Below are 10,516 nucleotides of genomic sequence, written 5' to 3'. Positions count from 1 at the left end.
GAGAGAAATTCCTATCGTTTATAAGCTACCCAGTCCATGGTATTTTGTTAAAGCAGCCAAAAAAGACTAAGACAGAAAATCTAACATGGGAAAGTGGCCTTGTCAAGTGGGTATGGTGTGGAGGGAGAAGACAGAGTAATGTGCCCCATAATGATTCAATCAGTGACGGACTGTGTATAGGATGGTGGTCCCGTGAGATTAGTACCATATAGCCTAGGTGTGTAGTAGGCTATACCATCTATCTTTGTGTAAGTACACTCTGTGATGTTTGCAGAACTGTGAAATCGTCTAATGACGCATTTCTTAGAGTGTGTCCCCGTCGTTAAGCTACACATGACTGTATACTACTTGGAATCCAGATACTCTGGATTTGGGTGCGGCTGTTTACAGGAGTTTTCTGGGAAAAGCAGTTTCCCAGTACTTAGAGACTTTGGGGCCTGTGGGTCACTGCAGGCCCTCCCGCTGGGGGAGGAAGCTGAGTCATGGGGAGGATCTTCTCCCTGAGATGGAGTGAGCCCCAGTGCTAGTCAGTTCATTGTTCAGATGATTCAGAGACCCCTGGAGTCATTTTTAGACAATCCTGCTTGTAATACCACATAGAACTACCTACAGATGTCACATTTGGACTCTACTGAGATACTTTAGTAAGAACAGTAGTATACCATGTTGCTTTGTTGCTTTGATAATATTAATCTTTTATGTTTCTCCTCGAGTGCTTCTGTTTATTAAGTTTTTCTTTTACTTTCTCCAACATTTTTACCAATAACTACTATTTCCTAGGCTCCTACTTTATATAAGTCACTTGACATAAAGTTCTCCCAAGAACTCTGAAGGGAGACATTAAGTCCATTTTGCAGATGAGGAAATGAGTAGCACAGAATTGAAATGATTTGCTAAAGTCGTCAGAGCTAGTACCTGGTCAGGTTGGACCTGAAACCCAGGTCTCTGCTTCCAGAGGTTGAGCTCTGCCTTTCTGCTAGATCCTTCCTTACAGATAGTGACGAGGGAGGAAGAGTTGTGCCTTTGTTGGTTTTTCCTTTTGCCAAAGAAAGCAACAGAATGCAGTGGTTTTCTCTTACCTTTATAAGGCTCAGAGGACTGGGGATCCTTGCCACACTGGGCAGTCAACACCAGGAGTGCTCGTTAGCTAGCATCCCCAAAGAGGAAGCAATTATGTCCACTCTGCCCTCATGCCACACAGATTAGCAGGAAGGTGGACTGGAACGTTACGGATATCAGCCAAAATTATTCACGCATATCTACAGGCCTGCAAGTAGCTCACTAACAGTCCATTTAATTCAGCTGGTCAACCAAATTAGTCTAAGCATGCTATCTGCCATGTTGGCTTCCTCAATTACTAATGAGAAAAATCGAAAAAAACTGGGTACGCAGAAAGCATGCCAAAAAAAGTGAGCATCACCATTTTAACTTAGCACAAATATTGTCATAAAAAAATGTCCATTGTTTTAGCCCAATCTATTTCCCCTGTGGAACTTTGAACTGTATCCCTAATTGGACATTTATCATGTCTTACGATATTGGACATTCTACCTGAAATCCTGAAATTGCTGCAAAGCCTCAACCTCTTATTAAAAAGGCCTGTCACGAGCCGCCCCCCGCCCAGACCCCGGTCGGAGCATGCGCGGGCCCCTTGGCGCCAATTGCAGACCGCCTCACCAGCGCGAGTCTCGCGGGTTCCCGGCCGGTGCGCGTTCGCTCCCTCCACGGCTCCAGGATGATCGGCCAAAAGACGCTCTACTCTTTCTTTTCCACGAACCCCGCCAGGAGGCGACATGCCTGCAGCCCCGAGCCGGCCGACCCGGGGGCTGGCGTGGCGGTGGTGGCTGAGGAGAGCGGGCATGCGACGGCCAGCCCAGCCAAGAAGGCTCGAGCCGGGCAGGAGGACCCCGGCACGCCGCCCTCCTTGCCGCTGAGCCCGGAGCAGCTGGACCGCATCCAGAGGAACATGGCCGCGGCCCTGCGCAGACTCGCGGCGCGCAATGTGCCCGTGGGTTTCGGCGAGAGTTGGAAGAGGCACCTCAGCGGAGGGTTCGGCAAACCGTATTTTATAAAGCTAATGGGGTTCGTTGCAGAAGAAAGAAGACATCACACTGTTTATCCACCCCCACACCAAGTCGTGGACCCAAATGTGTGACCTAAGAGATGTAAAGGTCGTCATCCTGGGCCTGGATCCGTATCACGGACCCAATCCAGCTCACGGGTTCTGCTTCAGTGTTCAAAGACCGGTTCCACCTCCCCCCCAGCTTGGAAAACGTTTATAAGGAGCTGTCCACAGACATGGACGGTTTTGTTCATCCTGGTCATGGAGATTTATCTGCGTGGGCCAAACAAGGTGTTCTCCTACTCAACGCTGTCCTCACGGTCCGGGAGCATCAGGCCAGTTCTCACAAGGAGAGAGGCTGGGAGGAGTTCACCGACCGGTCGTGTCCTGGCTAAATCAGGCCTCAAATGGCCTCGTGTTCCTGCTCTGGGGCTCTTATGCTCAGAAGAAGGGCATTGCCATCGACAGGAAGCGGCCCCATGTGCTGCAGACTGCTCACCCTCCCCGTTCTCCGTGAACAGAGGCTTCTTTGGGTGTAGACATTTCTCTAAGACAAATGAGCTGCTGCAGAAGTCCGGCAAGGAGCCCATCGACTGGAAGGAGCTGTGACCCTGCACTGGGGGGCCTCCGGGCAGTTTTCTCGTTGCTACTGTTGAAGTACCTGTCTGTTTCAAAGTTGAATTGAGAAGATAATCTCCCTTGTTCTTAGCACTCTGCGTAAGGGGACAGTTTGAGTAAAATAGCCGTGAACCGGGCTGCCCAGTTTATCGAGCAGAAGCGGCCTAGGCTGTCCCGTGGCCGCCTGTCTGCCTTTGCAACGTGGCTTTGGCCTGAGACGTGCCGTCAGCCAGAGCTCCTGGGAGAGAGATGAGCCGCGTGCTCTGGCCTCGCTCCCTCTGCTGCCTGGTTCGGGGAGGCCGGGAGATGAGCGCGTCTTTGGACGGCCAGCTGCTGCTTGCTTTACCGGTAGGTTAGACTTCAGCTTATAAGGTGTTGGGTGTGTTTATTTAGAAGGGCCCCTCTGCCCACCTGGCCTTCCAGTCTGGCCAGGTGCACTGCCCCCTGATCCTCACAGAGCCTCAGGGCCCTCCTTGAAGGAAGCATGAGGACGACTTGCAAGTTCCCAGAAATTAGGCCTCCCTTTCCTGAGTGTAGGAAGGAGAAAGTGGCTAAGGAATAATCCTTGGTGTGAGCCTTCACAGCCAGGCAGAGGCCGAGATTGGGGAGCTGGGTCTTGTTTATGCCGTGGACCTACGGTTCTTCTAGGAGTAAGCAGTGCGAGCTGAACATCGAGGAGGACAAAGGGGGGTTTTGATTTTTTTTTTTAAGAGGAAGTCCTTTTCTCCTAGTTGTATCCTGAGTTGAGGTTCTTAAGGCAGCATAGACTGCCAAAAGCTTTTTTTGTAACTAAAATCACTTTGGGATATCTTTTCTGCAACACTGGCGAATTTTGCTTTGTAAAAATACGTTGCAGATTTGTATATATATTTTATTGTTTGTTTAACAATCTTCATTAGGTTGTCACCTCCATCCTAGATTCTGTTAGAGATGTGGCTTTGCTTTGAGTTGGGTTAAAGAGTTAACCCTGCTGAGTTTCGTAATAAAAGATTGTTGAAGTTTCCAAAAAAAAAAAAAAAAAAAAAAAGGCTTGTCAGTTGAATGAGGACCTTTAGCTCAAGGTAAGAGGAAAAAGCAAGGTGACCAAAAGACACATTTGGGGCTTAGAAAGAATTACACATTGGCAAAACTCCACTCTGTTCCAACTAATTAATACTGATAAGTATTAACTTATTGTGATACACAGGAAAGAGAGAAAGATAGAGAAAGAAAGAGAGAGAGAGGGGAAAGAACATAGTTTCATCAGTATTTCTGAGATACTTGAACATGCAAAGGCAGAGATAAGAAACTCTTAGTCTCTTGGTCGGTAACTTATTGATTGCATGAGCTGTTCACTAATGAGCCAACTGCAAGAAATCCACGCCAAAAAGTTTCTATCCCCAAATGTGCTGACATGTTTAAAATGGAATGCGTGGCTGCAAGAACACCGGTGTGTGAAACTGAGGATAAAACTCTTAGGAACCTTTGACTTATTTCTTGGGCTCACAGTCATATTTTATTCATGTTGATAATTAATTGCAAGGTCTATTCACATTACAAACAAGGAAAAGGCATAGTTCAAAAATGTGGAAAGTTCATTGCCAAGAGTGAATGTTTTTCTAAGAGGAGAAGGCTGTTACTTCATTTTTTTGACGTGCTCTGCCTGAGAATGAGATGTGCAAGGAATTTCCTCAAAAACTAAGAGTTTGGCAAGATCCTCGTGCTAGAAATTACGAGAGCAACAGGTCACCATCTTTTTTGGACCATGGATCGAGGAATTAAATTGGCAGTGTTATGACTGTAGCTGCCACAGAAGAAAATAACATCTGGATTCCTCTAGAATGTAAAAGTGAAGCTAAAATGTACACACAAATACACACATATTAATGAGGCATTCACACAGCGGGGTGACTTCTGGAATCTGTACGCGATTCTCAGAATGGAGGAAGTGAGTCCTTTCCTCAAGCCCAGCTCGCCTGGCTCCCCCAGGCTCTTTGTGGGCTGGGCCAGGACTCATGAGGTCTTCCAACTTGACAGTGTAGTCCAAGTGAAATTTGCCATAAATTACATTTTAACTTTCATTTCTAATCAGTGTCTTATATAAAGTGCACAAGATTATCTAGATATTGGAATGCTAGGTGCTGATCTAATCCTCTTGCACTTATAAACTAATTTAGTCCTCACAATAGCCCTGGGAGGGAGGGGCTATCCCTATTTTACAGAGGACGCTTGTTTCCTTCCCAAATCACAGTCCTGGCATAGCACTTCCTGGAATGCTCAGCCCACTTTTTATATTTTACTCTCCAGTTTTCACTCCAAAACCTCATACCTGACCATCATTTTCCCCCAGGCAGCATGAAAACTCCATCATCGTAATAGGACTTTTTCTGGTTCCGAGTGAAAGAGATGTGACTCAAACTACTTTAGGTAAAAATGAGGTTTTTTTCAACTCATATAACTGCAGTGCTTAGCTGTAGAGCCAGGCCTAGCTTTAGACTTACCAGTTTCCAGATGCCAAAGACCTTTTCAGGATGCTAGCCCAGCTCTCAGATCCACCTGCCTCTGTGTCAGCGTCATCCTCAGGCAGGATGTGTTTTGCAAGTGGCAGATAATGTCTTACATTCTGCCAGCTGAGCAACACTAGCAGAAGTTGCTGCAAATTAAAGTTGTCTTAATAGCTTCTTTCCCCCACAATTTCAGTTGAAATAGGGACAGGTACCTAATACTGGAAAGCTTGTTGAAGTTGTTGTATTCTGAAAGTTCATTGGTAACAATCCCTTTAAGTTCAACCCATTTTTTTTTTTTCTGCTGATGAAATTCAGACAAAAGAAGAGGCCTGGTGGAGTGGAAAAAAAAATCTGAATTTGTGGGTCAGAATAGTTTTAAGTCTCATTTCTTATATATGTGGCTTTAGAGAGTCTTGCTGTGTCTATGGGTCATAATAGATGGGTCATGTTAGATGACCCTCAGGTCCTTTCCAGCTCTCAAGGCCCATGATTCTATACGAGATGACTTTCCTAGGGGATCATGGCTATTTGATGAAAGCACTTTTTTTTCAATTTCTTTCATTTATTTACTCAAAATTGATGTACTACCAACGTATTATGTGCAGGATCTTTGCAAGGCCTGGAGACCTAACCGTGAGCAAGAGTACAGCCAAGTTGCTCGTAGTACAGTGGGGAAGGCAGACAGTGAACTTGGAAAACAGTAGTGGTGATAACATGTGGAAAAGCATAAGACTGTGGGAGCAATCAACAAACATCAACTATAGTCACAGGGAAGTCCCATTTCTAAACTGCTGCTCCTACCCTGCTCCATATTTGTAAACACTTTCTTTTATTTTTTTTATTGTGGTAACATCGGTTTATGACATTATATAAATTTCAGGTGTACATCATTATATTTAGATTTCTGTGTAGACTATATCATGTTTACCACTCAAAGGCTAATTCCGATCCATCACCATATAAATGTGTCTAATCATCCCTTTTGCCCTCTTCCCTCCCCCTTCCCCTCTGGTAACCACCAATCCAATCTGTCTCTATGTGTTTGTTTGTTGTTGTTACCTTCTATTTATGAGGGAGATCATACATTATTTGGCTTTCTCCCTCTGACTTATTTCACTCAGCATAATAGCCTCAAGGTCCATCCATGTTGTCACAAATGGCTAGATTTCATCCTTCTTAAGGCTGAGTAATATTCCATTGTGTATGTATACCACATCTTCTTTATCCATTCGTCCCTTGATGGGCACCTAGGTTGCTTCCAAGTCTTGGCTATTGTGAATATTGTGAACGCTGCAATGAACATAGGGGTGCATGTATCTTTATGCATTCATGTTTTCAAGTTCTTTGGATAAATACCCAGCAGTGGAATAGCTGGATTGTATGGTAGTTCTATTCTTAATTTTTGCCCATTTTAAACTGTCACCCAGAACTTCTGGTTCCCAATCTCATATGAGAGACAGAATCATAGGCACTGTTTCCAGTTAAGAATGTTGAGAAGGCTGCTGGTGGATTTTAGTCGGGGCTAAAGTCAGAAGATTTCTCTCTGGGGTTGAGAGCAAGTATTTTGGCTAAGTCTGGGTGAGAGGTTGTGAAGGAAAAGCAACAAAATGGTGAGGAATCAGGGTCTCATTCTAATTTGTTATCTTCACTACTCCTTGCCTAAAGGCTGAGTCCTCCAGTATCTGATCGATTCTTCTCATTAGACTAAATCAGGCTGGGGATGGGGCACAGTTGTAAGGAATCTTGATCATAATTGTATACTGGAGCTCTGAATCCTCTACTGGAAGAGCAAGGATAATCGAAGCCAGGTGGTCCGTCTGAAGATGCAGGGATCAACTGGAGGGGCTATGTGGAAAGGAGACCAAGGTGATGGAGATGGACAGACACTGGGAAACCAATGATGCTGAGGGAGAGGCACAGCAAAAGAGGGGGAAAGTGGAAAATGAGCCTTTGGCAGTTTCAGGCCTGAAATATTCAGGTATAGTTTCTTTTTCTGGTTGTTTCTATAAACTAGATTCAGAGAAATAAACATATTAGACAAACTCAGAAGTGAGGAAGTATCAACCAGAATGCCAATTTGAGTGATTTACCAAAATAAATTTAACTACCAGTATAACTAGACTAGCAGGCTGGCAAATCTGTTCTGGAAGTGAATTGAAAATTAGAAGGTGGCCCAGTGAGTAGAGCACTAGAACAAAGGGAGTTAGTTTTAGGCACAAATGTTTAATGGCAACGGACTAAGATAGCCCAGGGTATCTTCTCCACAAGAGGGACGCACAGGGATTGGAGGGCTCAAGGCTGTGAGCCGGGGGCCCTCTCTTCTACCCACACTACGCTCTCTGACTCTGTTTTCCTAAGTCCAAGGTGCCCCTTCTCCATCCTTTCTCTTTGGCTTACTCATTCTTCAGATAAGCTAGTCCCTTTTACTATGTAAAATCCATTTTGATTTTCTTGCTTGTTTACTCCAAATGATTTTGTCTCTAAGCCACCTTTTGCATATTACATCTCTTAGTGTTGACTGTATAGTTTAATTCTCAGAATTCAGGCTATATGTTGCTGTCATCCTTATCTACTTCTGTCACTTGTAAAGAAATTTTTATCGACTAGTTCCCTCCATAGTTCATGACTGATCCATGGAAAGAAAAAAAATCAACCTATTTGTATTTTGGAACTGTCCCTCCTGTCTGTCACCTTGCTAAAGAGAATTTTACTCCCACATGTACCCCCTGGTCTTTGAGGTGGGTTCAGCCATTGCCAGATTTGTTAGGTTGCTATGGTGCTAAAATCATCTTTGAACTCATGACACCCTTGTTAGACTTTGCTTCTTGATTGATAATATGAGAACTCAGAGCTGAGGGATCTGAGAGGTTCTTTTCTTCTAGTCTCAACATATTATGTTTCTGTGGTTCTTCTCCTTAGGTTGGGTTTCATGACATCATGGGGATGAGGCTTTACAATAGAAGGTTTTACAGTGATATTTGAATGGGTCATTTAGGGAATGAGAGGGACCATTCTCATAATCAGTTACCAAATGCTTTTCTAGAAATGTCTGGAAGTGCAAGTACGCTGCAAGGTTTGTCTGTGTGTGTGTGTAAGAATGAGAGGGTAGTTCAAGACATATCATTAATTGAGAGTTTGTGGGAGTCGCTTTTCTTTTTTCTAACTGATTGCTTTAGTAGTCATGCTCCAATAAACTTTGGCCTGGTAAACAGAATGATGGCAGTGATTCTATTGAAGTGAATTGATTCATTTTCAGAGACACCAAAGGATAATACTAAAGTAAACATGAAGGGAATTGTTTTAACACTTAGTTAAAACAAAACAAAATAAGCGAAAACTTCTACCTACGTGTGAAGATTTACTGACATTTGTATTTCTTTTCTCTTGAAGGATTTTTATGGAGTCTGCATTCAGAAAATTAACAAGATTTACAATAACACATTGAAACCCTACAGTAACACATATGCCCACAAATCCATTATAATAACAGTATTTTAAAATGATGCTGGAAGAATATTAAGTTAATTCTATAATGGCTGTCGCATCCTCTGTCCAAAAGAGGAAACGCCAAGACCAAAAATTACTGTCGCTGATTACAACACGGAAGCAGATTATTAAAACTGTCAAGTGACAAGAAATCTTATATATCAATGGGTGGTATTAAAAGTGAACCTTGACAGCAGTATAAAAAAATATGTTCATTGAAAGGAATACACACAGTTTCTTTCCTGTGTTCATAACATAGACGTAGGAGAACTCAATGGCCAATCCAAGAGCTGCTGAGGTAGTCTGTGTCTAATAAGGCCCAGGCATGCTCAAGCTCCTTGTAGCCTCCTTGTTTCTCCATGTGGCTCTCCGTGGTGGCTGGGAAGCATTACACAGTGGCTTCCTCTCCCTGCCCTTCAATTCCCGCCTTTGCAGGACCTGACCAGCAGTCCTTTCCTTGTGTTGAGAAACTGTGAGGCTTGCTTGATGTGTCTAGAGCCCTACAGCATACTTGGACACAAGACAGCATCACCAAGGGTTAGTATTATTACTTCTAGGTGTGCACCTTGAATGGCTCTGGAGCTCAGGATGCTTTGCAGAGTTGTGTGCTGACAGATAGCCCTGTCCTGAGATGGGAACAAATCAAGTACAGAGTAGTTTGGGAGACCACAATGAGATGGGCAGCGCCAATATTCTTCCTTCTGACAGATGCCAGAATGAGAGAGGATATGTTTAAATTTTAGCATCTTTAGGCAGCTCTTAGACTGCTTTTGAGGGGGAAATAGCAACTTGCCTTTAGGTAAATATTTTGAAGATTTACTATTGTAAAATTTTTTGGTTAGAAGTTAGCACAGTGTTTAATGATATTCACCTCATATCTCATTAGTTCATTAAAGGGTGGAGGATTTACATTCCACAGAGACCTATTAAGAGAAGTAATTTTATTAAAATCCTAATTATTATTTTAAGGCATATAAATTAATATTCTTATTTGTGAAGTGTTCCCTCTCTCTGCTTAGGACGCTGCATCGACAATTAAAATATAATAAAGATGATTAAAAATGAATAAACATAAAATTAAAATATCATAAAATATGCAATTAAAAAACACTAAAAATCCTAGCTGAGTGGAATCATTAAAAAAGGCTAATCATGAATGGAAGAGTAGTGCTTCTGGAAGATGATTTTGCTAAGCTTTATCTAATCATGGACAGTTTTTAAAAATGCGTATTGCATGACTTATCAGTGATAATGATGTGAATCTTGTCAGACCTTTGATGCCCAAAATAAGCAAACTGAAAGAGACCCAGGTCATACCAATACGTAATTTGATCTTCCAGTTACTTCTGTGTCATAAAAAGGCCCATCTTGAACCCGAAGGAGAGTGGCCAGGTGTGTTATCAAGCACGTGCCACTGGTAATCAAAAATTTCAATATTATTTTATTAAATGTAATGTTGTTTATGTGAGTATTGATATATGTGCATTATTCAAAACAGCTCTCTGAAAACTGGACTAGATAACCTCTAAAGTCCTTTCCTGCTTCAAAATTCTACCCCGAACTGGGAAGTTGGGGCTGTAGTGTGACAGAAGAACATTGCACAGGGCCAGCCCACTGGTGCAGTGGTTAAGTGCACATGTTCTGCTTCTCAGTGGCCCGGGATTTGCTGGTTCGGATCCTGGGTGCGGACATGGACATGGCACTGCTTGACAAAAAGCCATGCTGTGGCAGGCATCCCATGTATAAAGTAGAGGAAGATGGGCATGGATGTTAGCTCAGGGCCAGTCTTCCTCAGCAAAAGAGGAGGATTGGCAGCAGTTATCTCAGGGCTAATCTTTCCTCAAAAAAAAAAAAAAGAACATTG

General features: G+C 43.3%; 1 pseudogene; it reads left to right on the top strand.

The window, feature by feature from the left end:
- The first annotated feature begins 353 nt into the window (after window positions 1–353).
- LOC138923491 (uracil-DNA glycosylase pseudogene) lies at window positions 354–2,791 on the top strand (annotated as a pseudogene).
- Window positions 2,792–10,516: the final 7,725 nt, after the last annotated feature.

Source organism: Equus caballus, chromosome 3 (genome assembly GCF_041296265.1).
Source record: "Equus caballus isolate H_3958 breed thoroughbred chromosome 3, TB-T2T, whole genome shotgun sequence".
Classification (NCBI taxonomy): Eukaryota; Metazoa; Chordata; class Mammalia; order Perissodactyla; family Equidae; genus Equus; species Equus caballus.
The sequence above is the reverse complement of the archived record's forward strand: the minus strand, read 5'-3'. Positions and strand labels throughout refer to the sequence as shown.